Raw genomic sequence first — 11,017 nt, 5'->3', positions numbered from 1 at the left:
GAAGGGAAGGAGGTAAAGCAGGGGGATGGATAGGGGAAGGGGGGAGAGGAAGGAGGGGGCTCAGTCTGGGAAGGCCTCCTGGAGGAGGTGAGCTCTCAGTAGGGCCTTGAAGGGAGGAAGAGAGCTAGCTTGGCAGATGTGGGGAGGGAGGGCATTCCAGGCCAGGGGGATGACGTGGGCTGGGGGTCGACAATGGGACCGGCGAGAACGAGGCACAGTGAGGAGATTAGCGGCAGAGGAGGGGAGGGTGCGGGCTGGGCTGTAGAAGGATTCAGATTTCTTGCAAACCAACGTGGGATAGAGTCTCGCCTCCAAGAGGTAAGACTGGAAAAGTGAGGAAGGGCAATGGAGACATAAGAAGACCGAGGGACCGACAGAGAAGAGGCGGTGGGTGGTGAGAAGAGGTGGAGAGAGGCAAAGAGTTTGGTGACAAGGAAAGAGAGGCTTATTGAATACCAGTCTGGCTTGGCTGGTGGCGCCCAATGACCCTGATGTCAGATTTAAGTGATCCCAAAACTCCACATCACCAGAGGACTCCACTCATCCACCATAAAGAGCCCGTTGTTGGATAGGGACCGGCTCTGTTTGTTGCCTACTTGTACTTCCCAAGCCATGCCCTGCACACAGTAAGCACTCAATAAATGTGATTGAATGAATTAAGAGACCATCTAGAGCCTTCTATAGAGGACACTTCCAAGTGATCCTTCTCTAGCCAGAGCTTTTCTTGCTCCAGGATCTCAAATCTTTCCTGCATTCTTTGCTGAACAACCTCTTCTTTTCCAGGATTAAAGGCTCTCCTGAAAGAAGAGGAGAGGATGGTCTAAGATTGTGGTGACCATTTCTGGGACACTTTGAAGACACTAAATGTAATGGAGGGTCTTTTACCAGAGCAAAAAAAGAAAGAGAAATCAGTTTGTCTTCAGAAATAAGCGAGCTACAATTCAAAGGCCTCGAGTTAAAATCAAACCGATGTACAAAAGTGACTGTACACAGTGAAGCACTGTAACAATGTTCTGCATACAGTAAGCACTCAGTGAATACAATTGATTGATCATGAAGTCCCCTCAGATGCAGGTGCAGGATCCAAGACGATCCCGCCATATCCTTCAACCTGTTCTGGGAGTTTGGATCTTCACTCATCTAGAACCCTCGTTCCCATGGTGGAAGTCTGTACTGTGTTCCTCCTTTCTCCCTTGATTACTCTTTTTTAATCTTGAGTTTTCTCGATTGTGATCTATCGAGGACAGGGAATGGGTGTTTAACTTCTCAGGTACTATACCAATTTCTTCCTCTCCTGGTTCTCCTCTTATCTCTCCGGTCGTTCATTCTCAGTCTCTTTTGCAGGTTCCTCCTCCCCCTCCCATCCCCTTACTGTGGGGGTTCCCCAAGGTTCAGTTCATGGTCCCCTTCTTTTCTCGAACTACACTCACTCCCTTGGTGACCTCATTCGCTCCCACGGCTTCAACTATCATCTCTACGCTGATGATACCCAAATCTACATCTCTGCCCCTGCTCTCTCCCCCTCCCTCCAGGCTCGCATCTCCTCCTGCCTTCAGGATATCTCCATCTGGATGTCTGCCCACCACCTAAAACTCAACATGTCCAAGACTGAACTCCTTGTCTTCCCTCCCAAACCCTGCCCTCTCCCTGACCTTCCCATCATTGTTGATGGCACTACCATCCTTCCCGTCTCACAAGTCCGCAACCTTAGTGTCATCCTCTACTCTGCTCTCTCATTCACTCCTCACATCCAAGCCGTCACCAAAACCTGCCGGTCTCAGCTCCACAACATTGCCAAGATCCGCCCTTTCCTCTCCATCCAAACCACTACCCTGCTTGTTCAAGCTCTCACCCTATCCCGTCTGGACTACTGCATCATCCTCTTCTCTGATCTCCCATCCTCGTGTCTCTCCCCACTTCAATCCATACTTCATGCCGCTGTCCGGATTGTCTTTGTCCAGAAACGCTCTGTGCATGTTACTCCCCTCCTCAAAAATCTCCAGTGGTTACCAATCAATCTGCGCATCAGGCAGAAACTCCTCACCCTCGGCTTCAAGGTTCTCCATCACTTCGCCCCCTCCTACCTCACCTCCCTTCTCTCCTTCTACAGCACAGCCCACACCCTCCACTCCTCTGCCTCTAATTTCCTCACCGTGCCTCGTTCTAGCCTGTCCCGCCGTCGACCCCCGGCCCACGTCATCCCCCTGGCCTGTAATGCCCTCCCTCCCAACATCTGCCAAGCTAGCTCTCTTCCTCCTTCCAAGGCCCTACTGAGAGCTCACCTCCTCCAGGAGGCCTTCCCAGACTGTGCCCCCTCTTTTCTTTCCCCCTCGTCCCCCCTCCATCCCCCCGTCTTACCTCCTTCCCTTCCCCACAGCGCCTGTATATGTGTACATATGTTTGTACATATGTATTACTCTATTTATTTATTTTACTTGTACATATCTATTCTATTTATTTTATTTTGTTAATATGTTTGATTTTGTTCTCTGTCTCCCCGTTCTAGACTGTGAGCCCACTGTTGGGTAGGGACTGTCTCTATATGTTGCCAACTTGTACTTCCCAAGCGCTTAGTACAGTGCTCTGCACACAGTAAGCACTCAATAAATACAACTGATTGATTGATTGATTGATGCACAGTCAGGAAGTGCTCGATAAATACCCATCATTGATTGACTGGATTATAAAATTCTCTGTGATGATGTCATGACTATGTCATCACTGCAGAGCTACACTTGAAGATAAAAGTACCAGAGATTTTCCATGAGACTGACATTAAGAAATTCATTCAATTCTCCTGATCTTATCAATCAATCAATCGTATTGATCTTATGATCTTATGAGAGATAGGGTGGCACAGATAAATGAGATCCACAGATAATCCACAAATAATCCCAAACTACACTTTATATGAAACAGTTTCAACCCCTTTTCCTATTAATCACTTTAACGTGAGCTCCTAATAAAAGCAAAAATGGCTGTTTCACCCCCCTTTCTCTTTTCTGCTCATTTTTAGATGAGGGTTAATCAGCTTCTAAATGACCATGTTTAATATTGTTTGTAATTTCTCCTAGGTCAAATTATTCCTACTGGAGTTCAATACTCTTGGGAGTTCATTTCCCAGCTTTAAGACATTTTGGGAAGTCTCTTTAGGGTATCGCCTATGCTTGGTACGTTAGGGTCAGAGAAGGGGAAGGTTTTCCAAGAACCAGATTAGATGATGTATTTAGAGGCTCTGGGAGACTGATGGTGTAGTATTTCGACTAGGAACACTCTGGAACCAATTTCTTGTGTTCTAGTGAATCAGCTCCTGCTAACCAAAGTTGGTCTGAGAGTGGCTCCAGTTTGGACCACTTGCAGATTGGTCTCATAGCTCTAGCAATCATTCCTGAAGACCCTGGGCTTTTTTTTGTAGTAAAAAATGATCCTGAAGTTAAGGTTTTGCCCTAAATCCTATCTCTTAGCCCTAAATACCAGGTCCAGGAAGATTATTAGAAGAAGTGGATCAAATCACATAGCGTCCAAGAAACCTTTGATATCTTCACAGCTGAGTTTTTTAATAACAGCAAGAATATCAACAAAATGTGATTGTTCTCTTTTGTCCTAGTAAAATGTAAAAATAAAATAAAATCACATTGCCTATCTGACTATAATTGTTATAATGAAGTCGGATTTTCATTTTTTTTAGTTAAATTTGTCATTTGGTAGTGGTGGAAAACATGATATTTGACATTGATAATCGTAATAATATAGTATTTGTTAAGCACTTACTATTTGTTAAGCACTGTTCAAAGCGCTGGATATTTTCTTTTGTTCAGAATTAAAAGCATGCAAATCAAATCCTGATTCTGGTTGTCTTCTTTACACTTTTTTTTATATTTCAGTAGCATATGTTTTTAAGAACCATTCGTTACTTGAGTGACTCACAGACCATGGATAGATTACATGGAGTCACAGGAAAAGATTACAAAGGGCAACTTAATTTGTGAAAGTATAAACAAAATTACTCGTAGAACATTCATATAAAATGCCTGCTAAATAAATGATCAAGATTATAATACAGAGATTAAAGAAAAGTTTATTTCATTTTTGAAAAATTGAATGATTTATGATAATAATACAGCCATTGCTATAGTTTTAATCTGTTTACTTATGCTAGAAGATTTTCTCTGATATAATCTTTTTCTCATGGTGCTAGTGGTTGGTAGGTAGCTGTGCAAATTCACCCTGATTTGTCATAATACAGCAGTGAACATTTTAAATTAAACCGATCACCATATCTTTATTATGCACTTTCATATTTATGGTATAAAATTATGAGCTATGCCTTTGATTGAAAAGGAATAATTTGATGTCAATTGCCAGAAAATAGAAACGTTAAAGATTTTTTAATGGTATTTGTTAGGTGCTTACTGTGTGCCAGGAACTGTACTAAGTGCTAGGGTAGATACAAACTAATCAGGTTGGAGATAGCCCATGTGCAACATGAACTCGCAGTTTTAATCCTCACTTCACAGATGAGGTAACTGAGGCCCAGAGAAGTGAAATGACTTGCCCAAGGTCACACAGCAGACGAGTGGAGGAGCCAAGATTAGAATCCAGGTCCTTCTGACTCCCAGGTCTGTGCTCTATTCACTGGGCTTTGCCTCTGATTAGATTCCACCTTGATGGCACTCAAAGAAAGAGCTGAGGAACTAAGGAGTGTAGAATAAAGACATTTTAGTAACGTTTCCAAATACAGTGTGGTAAGTCAAGGAAACTCTCTGCCCTTAGCAATTGCACACAGCCCTGTCGATTCCATCTTCTTCCAATTCCTGAAGTCTTGGTTTTTCTCTGATTGAAGAATTCTCAGTGTTATGGTGGAAACTACAATCCAGGCATGGAGGTTGGGAAATCCCTCCTGTGGTTATTGTGTGTTTTCTGTCCGTTAACCCTCGCCAACAAGGTTTCAGTCACGCCTGGAAGGGCTTGGTGCATCGAAGCATTCATTCTACAAGTTGAATTCAGAACTGTATTTGTTAGAAACAATCCAACAGAGAGAGGTGTGGTCCTCTTAAGGCAGTGCCCATTCTGTGGTTCTAGGAAATACATTATCTGATTTGAAAGATCTTTTGAATGGTGCTGGAGCACTCTGTACAAGCTTAACTAGGAATGGGAAATCTGACAGCCTCCTCAAATTTACAATAGAGAGAAGATTATAATATCTCGCTGACTTTTGCTTTTTAAATCTAGTTGAACCCTGGTTCTCTCCTCTCTCCCACTTGTGTAAACGTATGTTAATCAATTAATATCATATGGGTAGGTGACACATTTTAATTTTTATATCTGTGAAAGAAACTTCATTTTGGCTGAATTTGGCAAATCTGCAGGTGAAAAGATCTAGGGAAATGACAGGTGAAAGGAATTGTATGTTAAAGGTGTAATAACTGTGATATTTGTTAAGTGTTCACTATGTTCCAAGTACCACAGTGCAGCACTGGAGTAGATACAAGAAAATCAGGTCCCACAAGGGGCTCACAATCTAGATAGCAATGAGAATAGACATTGAATCCCCATTTTGCAGATGAGGGACCAGAGGCACAGATAATTTTAATGACTTGCCCAAGGTCACAAAGCAGGTGAGTGGCACAGCCAATAGCATGGCTCAGTGGAGAGAGCATGGGCTTTGGAGTCAGAGTTCATGGGTTCGAATCCCGGCTCCACCAATTGTCAGCTGTGTGCCTTTGGGCAAGTCACTTAACTTCTCTGTGCCTCAGTTACCTCATCTTTAAAATGGGGATTAAGACTATGAGCCCTCCGTGGGACAACCTGATCACCTTGTAACCTCCCCAGTGCTTAGAACAGTGCTTTGCACATAGCAAGTGCTTAATAAATGCCATCATTAACCCAGGTCCTCTGACTCACAGGCCAGTGGTCTTTAAATTAGGCCATGATGCGTCTTTGGGGAAAGTTCTGTAAGGGCCAGGTCTGGGCTTCAGTGTCTATCAGGACCAACATAGTTATTACATGTACTCTTAACCTGGAAATGTAGGGGACTTAGTCCTTAAAGGTTTTTGATATTCTGTAATCAATCAATCCCCCTCTCAGGGTCGCACTTGGAGAGTTTCCAGAACTCTACCAGTCTCGAATACTGGAGGGAGAGTCAAGCAGAGGCCTATCCATTCCATCCCATCCCATTCCATTCCATTCCTAGCTTGGGCAGTGGCTAGCGAGTGGAAGGCAATCTGCTACAAGTCAAAACTCACCTGTGCTGGGCAGCAGTAGCATGGGAGAGAGTCAAGGGCAGAGACTCAAATTTACTGCACGGAAGAGGGCAAAAGTAAACTACTTCGGTATTTTTACCAAGAAAACTCTGTGGATATACTACCAGAACGATTGCAGACGGAGGTGGGGCATTCTAGGAGAGATGTGTCCATGGCATCTCTTTGGATCAGAAACGACTCGACAGCATAAGACAAGATAAGACATTCAATCAATAAATGATATTTATTGTGTGTAAACCATGTGCAGAGTGCTGTATTAAACCCTTGGAAGGGTACAGTATAAGAGATGTTGGTAAACACGTTCCCTGTAATAAAAATAACTTGTGAAAAACCTAAGGGTTGGAAAGCACTTTGGGGAGGAGATTGGGGAGTGTTTGCCTGGTCAACAAACTGTAAACTCATTTTAGGCAGGGAATGTATCTGCTATATTGTTATATTGTACTTTCCCAACTACTTAGTCAGTGCTCCGTGCACAGCAAGTGCTCAATAAATGACTGATTGATTGATGTCAATATCCTTATTTCTCCTTATTTCTCCTGCCTGTAATCTATTTTAATGTCTATTCCCCCTATAGCAGATAAGCTCCTTTAAAAAAATGTTTAAATGCTATTTGTTAAGTGCTTGTCGACCACGAGGAGACACCATAACCAGGAAGAGAATCCAAGGTGGCAGTTCTCATTCATTCATTCATTGTGTGCAGAGCACTGTACTTAGTGTCCAGCACTGTACTAAGTGCTTAGCACTGTACTAAGTGCTTAGCATCACCCAGCACGGGGCAAAAAGCCTCGGTTGAGCCAGGGCTGGGAACAAAGAGGCTCAGCACTGTACTAAGCGCTGGGGTAGATGAAAACTAATCAGATTGGACACACTCCATTTCCCACAAGGAGCTCACAGTCTTAATCCCCATTTCACAGAAGATGTAACTGAGGCATAGAGATGTGAATTGACTTACCAAGGTCACGCAACAGCAAGTGGTAGAATGGGGAATAGAACCCAGATCCTTCTGTAAGATCTGTTTAGACTGTAAGCTCCCTCTAGACTGAAAGCTCACTGTGGACAGGGAGTGTGTCTACCAACTCTATTATATTATAGTCTCCCAAGCACTTAGTACAGTGTTCTGTCCATAGTAAGAGATTAATAAACGTCATTGATTGATTGATTGATTCCCAGGCCCCTGCTTTATCCACTAGGTCATGGTGCCTCTCTTGTGGGCAGCAATCATGTCTAGCAATTCACTTGTATTGTGGTCATTTGTATTGTACCCTCCTGAGCGTTTAGTACTATGCTCTGCAAATAGTAAGTGATCAGGAAATACCATTGATTAATTGTTGTTCATACCCTCCATCTGTCCAACTCCCATGCTGGAGCTCCAAGAGAATGGATCATAGGGCATAGAATCAGAGAAAACATTGCAGAGACCATGGAGAACACTTCGGATCAGAGGAATTCCCAGGGAGAATGTTTTTGAAAAAAAAAAAAACATTTCGACTGAATTTGCTCCCTCCATAGTTATTTCTTATTGCGTTTTGTTGCAGATGCATTTCCCTTCTGCTCAACCCAACTAAAGTGAACATATGGAGAAGAGAAACAATGTGACAGAATTTATTTTCTTGGGAATTTCGCAGAACCAGGTGTTGCAGAGAATTGGGTTTGCCCTCTTTGCCCTCTTCTACACGGTATCATTGTTGGGAAATCTCTTCATAATGATAACCATCAATGCCTGCCCCCGCCTCGCCTCCCCCATGTACTTCTTCTTCAGGTACCTCTCCTTTCTTGACGTCTGCTATTCTACCACCACCACCACAAAGATGATGACCGACGTATTTGCTGAGAGAAAAAACATCTCCTTCAGCAGCTGTATAACCCAGCTGTTCGCCGTGCACTTCTTTGGCTGCACAGACATCTTCCTCCTCACAATGATAGCCTACAACTGGTGCGTGGCCATCTGTAGACCTTTGCACTACCCGACCATCATGAGCCAGCTGGTGTGTCAAGTCATGGCTACCAGCCTCTGGGGTGGCGCATTTCTACACTCCATCATTCAGACCCTCCTCACCATCTAGCTGCCCTTCTGCCGCCCCAACGTGCTAGATCACTACTTCTGCAATGTGCATCCCTTACTGAAACTTCCTTGCACTGACATCTCTGTGGTGGGCCTGATGGTGGTGGCCAACAGTGGGATGATCTCTCTGGTGGCCTTCTTCATCCTGGTTATCTCCTACACCATAATCCTATTCACCCTGAGGACCTGAGTCGAGGCTGAGTGGGGTTCACATGCCACAGTCTTCCTATTCTTTGGCCCCTGTCTCTTCATGTACGTTCATATCTCTCACACCCTAGCGGTGGATAAGATGGTCACTTTATTTAACACCATTATACCTCCGATGCTGAATCCCCTCATCTACACCCTGAGGAATGATGCTGAGGTGAAAAGCTCTATGAGGGAATTATGGAGGTGAAGGCTGTCCTCTGGAGGAAAATTAACACTGTGGTCGGCGTGGGGTTTCCACATCATCAGTGCTATTTGCCAAGTGATTAATGTGAGTGGAGCACTGTAGTAGAGTGGGCTAGTGGAGTCAGCAATACCTGGGGTTTGATCCAGCCCGACCACTTGTCTGCTGTTTGACTTAGGATAAATCACTTCACTTCACTGTGCCTCAGTTGCCTCATTTGTAAAATGGGGCTCGAGACTGTGCTCCCCATATGGGACAGGGCCTGTGCTCAACTTAATTAGATTGTATCTACCCCAGCCCTTGAAACAGTGCTTGACACATAGTAAGCACTTAAATACTGTCATCATCATCATTAGTGTTACTAAGTGCTTGGGAGAGTACAGTAGAACAGAGTTGGTAGACATGTTCCCCGCCCACAACGAGTTTACAGTTTAGAGGTGAGTTTGGATGCAATTGGTAGATTTTGTTGGTAGGATCTAAGAGGATCTTTCTCTGTAGGCATTTTGGTGACAGTAACAAAATTTGGGACTTAGTGTTGACTATGAGGACCAATTTAAAGACTATAGGAAGCTAAATTCAATGCTTTCTTGTGAAACGGCAGAGTTTGTATCTCTGATGGGTGAAAACAAGCTTGCTGTGGGCAAGGTATGTGACTACCGACTCTGTTATATTGTACTCTCCCAAACACTTAGAATAGTGTTCAGCACTCAGTAAGTGCTCAATGAATATAATTGATAGGGCCTGAGGTAAGAATCATTGTTTTATGAATGACCATCCTGCCATCCCACTGAGGTCAATCAATCAGTCAATCAATTAATGGTACTAATGGAGTGTTTACTGTGTCCAGAGCACCCAGCACAAGTTAGGGTGGAAGAGCCTGGGAGAGACTTAAAAGCTGGGAGGTAGGGTTAGATTGGGGAAGCTGACAGAATGAGAAATCTTATTGGTTCAGTCTTTCACTTATTCTCTGCCTCTTCTATCCCTGACTCTCTCTGGCCTCCTATCCCACCATCCAGTGAGTTACTGTTCCTGCCACCACAATCTTTCCCCCTACCCCACCTATCTCCTGAATTTCTGAAGCCCTTGAAGTGGTTTGTGGATATTTCCATCATTTCTCAAAACCATGTAAATTGTCCTTATGAGTGGTGACAAACATAACGATGTTTGTCCTATTGTAGCGTCTGTGTGCTGAGATGGCAGAAACACTTTCAATTTCTGCAGTATCTTGCCTGGTAATCTTGGGGTGGGAGCAGAGTAGAGCTAGGTGGGGGGCTAACGGGGCCCTTGGCTTGTGTGCAGAGGTGAAAATTGCCCTAGAAAGGCCTTAATACCTACAGCCTCCCTGCTCCTCTCTTTACCCCACCTTTCTCTCCAGATCACCTTAAATCGAGCAATGAATTGTATTTATTGATAGCTTACTGCGAGCACTGTGCTAAGCTCTTGGGAGAGTACAATATAACAGAGTTGATGGACATATTCCCTGCCGACGATGACTTCCACTGCATAAGCGGATGTGACAGAGGGAGGGTTTGAACTTTGATTCTTCAGTCTATCACCCACATCTGGGCCAAAGCTCCCTGGATCACATCACTGGTTGGCAACATCGGGATTGCTATCACGAGGGCCTTTCCGCCATTTGCTGGGCTCCTGGTCTGCCCTGACTCCTGCCATCATGGCCCACCTTGTGTTTGTTAGCAGCAGGAATTCCACTAACCCCAGTGGCCCCAGTAGCAGCAGTAACCAAAACAGCAGCAGCAATCAGGCACCTGAAGGTCTGGCCCAGGGCCAGAGCTATGCTGGTGGTCTGGTCTCCAGACTAGCCACTGCCCAGACTTTTTCCCTAAGTGGGCCAGATGTGCATGTGGAAGGCTGCCTCTCCCTCTGGTCATCCTGCACCCACCTCCCTTCACTACCCACCCTTGCTGAAATTTCACTTTGAGTCATCTTTAGTAATTTCATGACAGAAAGAAGTAACAATTTACATAGGTAGGTGACACAGACTCTACAATTTTTCTGGTTTATTAAATGGTATTTGTGAAGCATTTACTAGCCCAGACACTGTGCTAAGTGCTGAGGTAGAATAATAATGATGGCATTTGTTAAGTGCTTACTACGTGCCATGCACTGTTCTAAGCACTGAACAAGCTAATCAGAAAAGCAGGGTGGCTCAATGGAAAGAGCACGGGCTTGGGAGTCAGAGGTTCTGATCCCACCTCTGCCACCTGTTAGCTGTTTGACTTTGGTCAAATTTCTTAACTTCTCTGTGCCTCAGTTACCTCATCTGTAAAATGGGGATTAAGA

At 44.3% G+C, this 11,017-nt stretch overlaps 1 pseudogene; it reads left to right on the top strand.

Moving 5' to 3' along the window:
- Positions 1–7,837: 7,837 nt before the first annotated feature.
- LOC119923960 lies at positions 7,838–8,722 on the top strand (annotated as a pseudogene).
- Positions 8,723–11,017: the final 2,295 nt, after the last annotated feature.

This window comes from Tachyglossus aculeatus, unplaced genomic scaffold, assembly GCF_015852505.1.
Source record: "Tachyglossus aculeatus isolate mTacAcu1 unplaced genomic scaffold, mTacAcu1.pri scaffold_75_arrow_ctg1, whole genome shotgun sequence".
Taxonomy (NCBI): Eukaryota; Metazoa; Chordata; class Mammalia; order Monotremata; family Tachyglossidae; genus Tachyglossus; species Tachyglossus aculeatus.
Note: the sequence above shows the minus strand (reverse complement) of the source record. Positions and strands in the feature narration are given on the sequence as shown.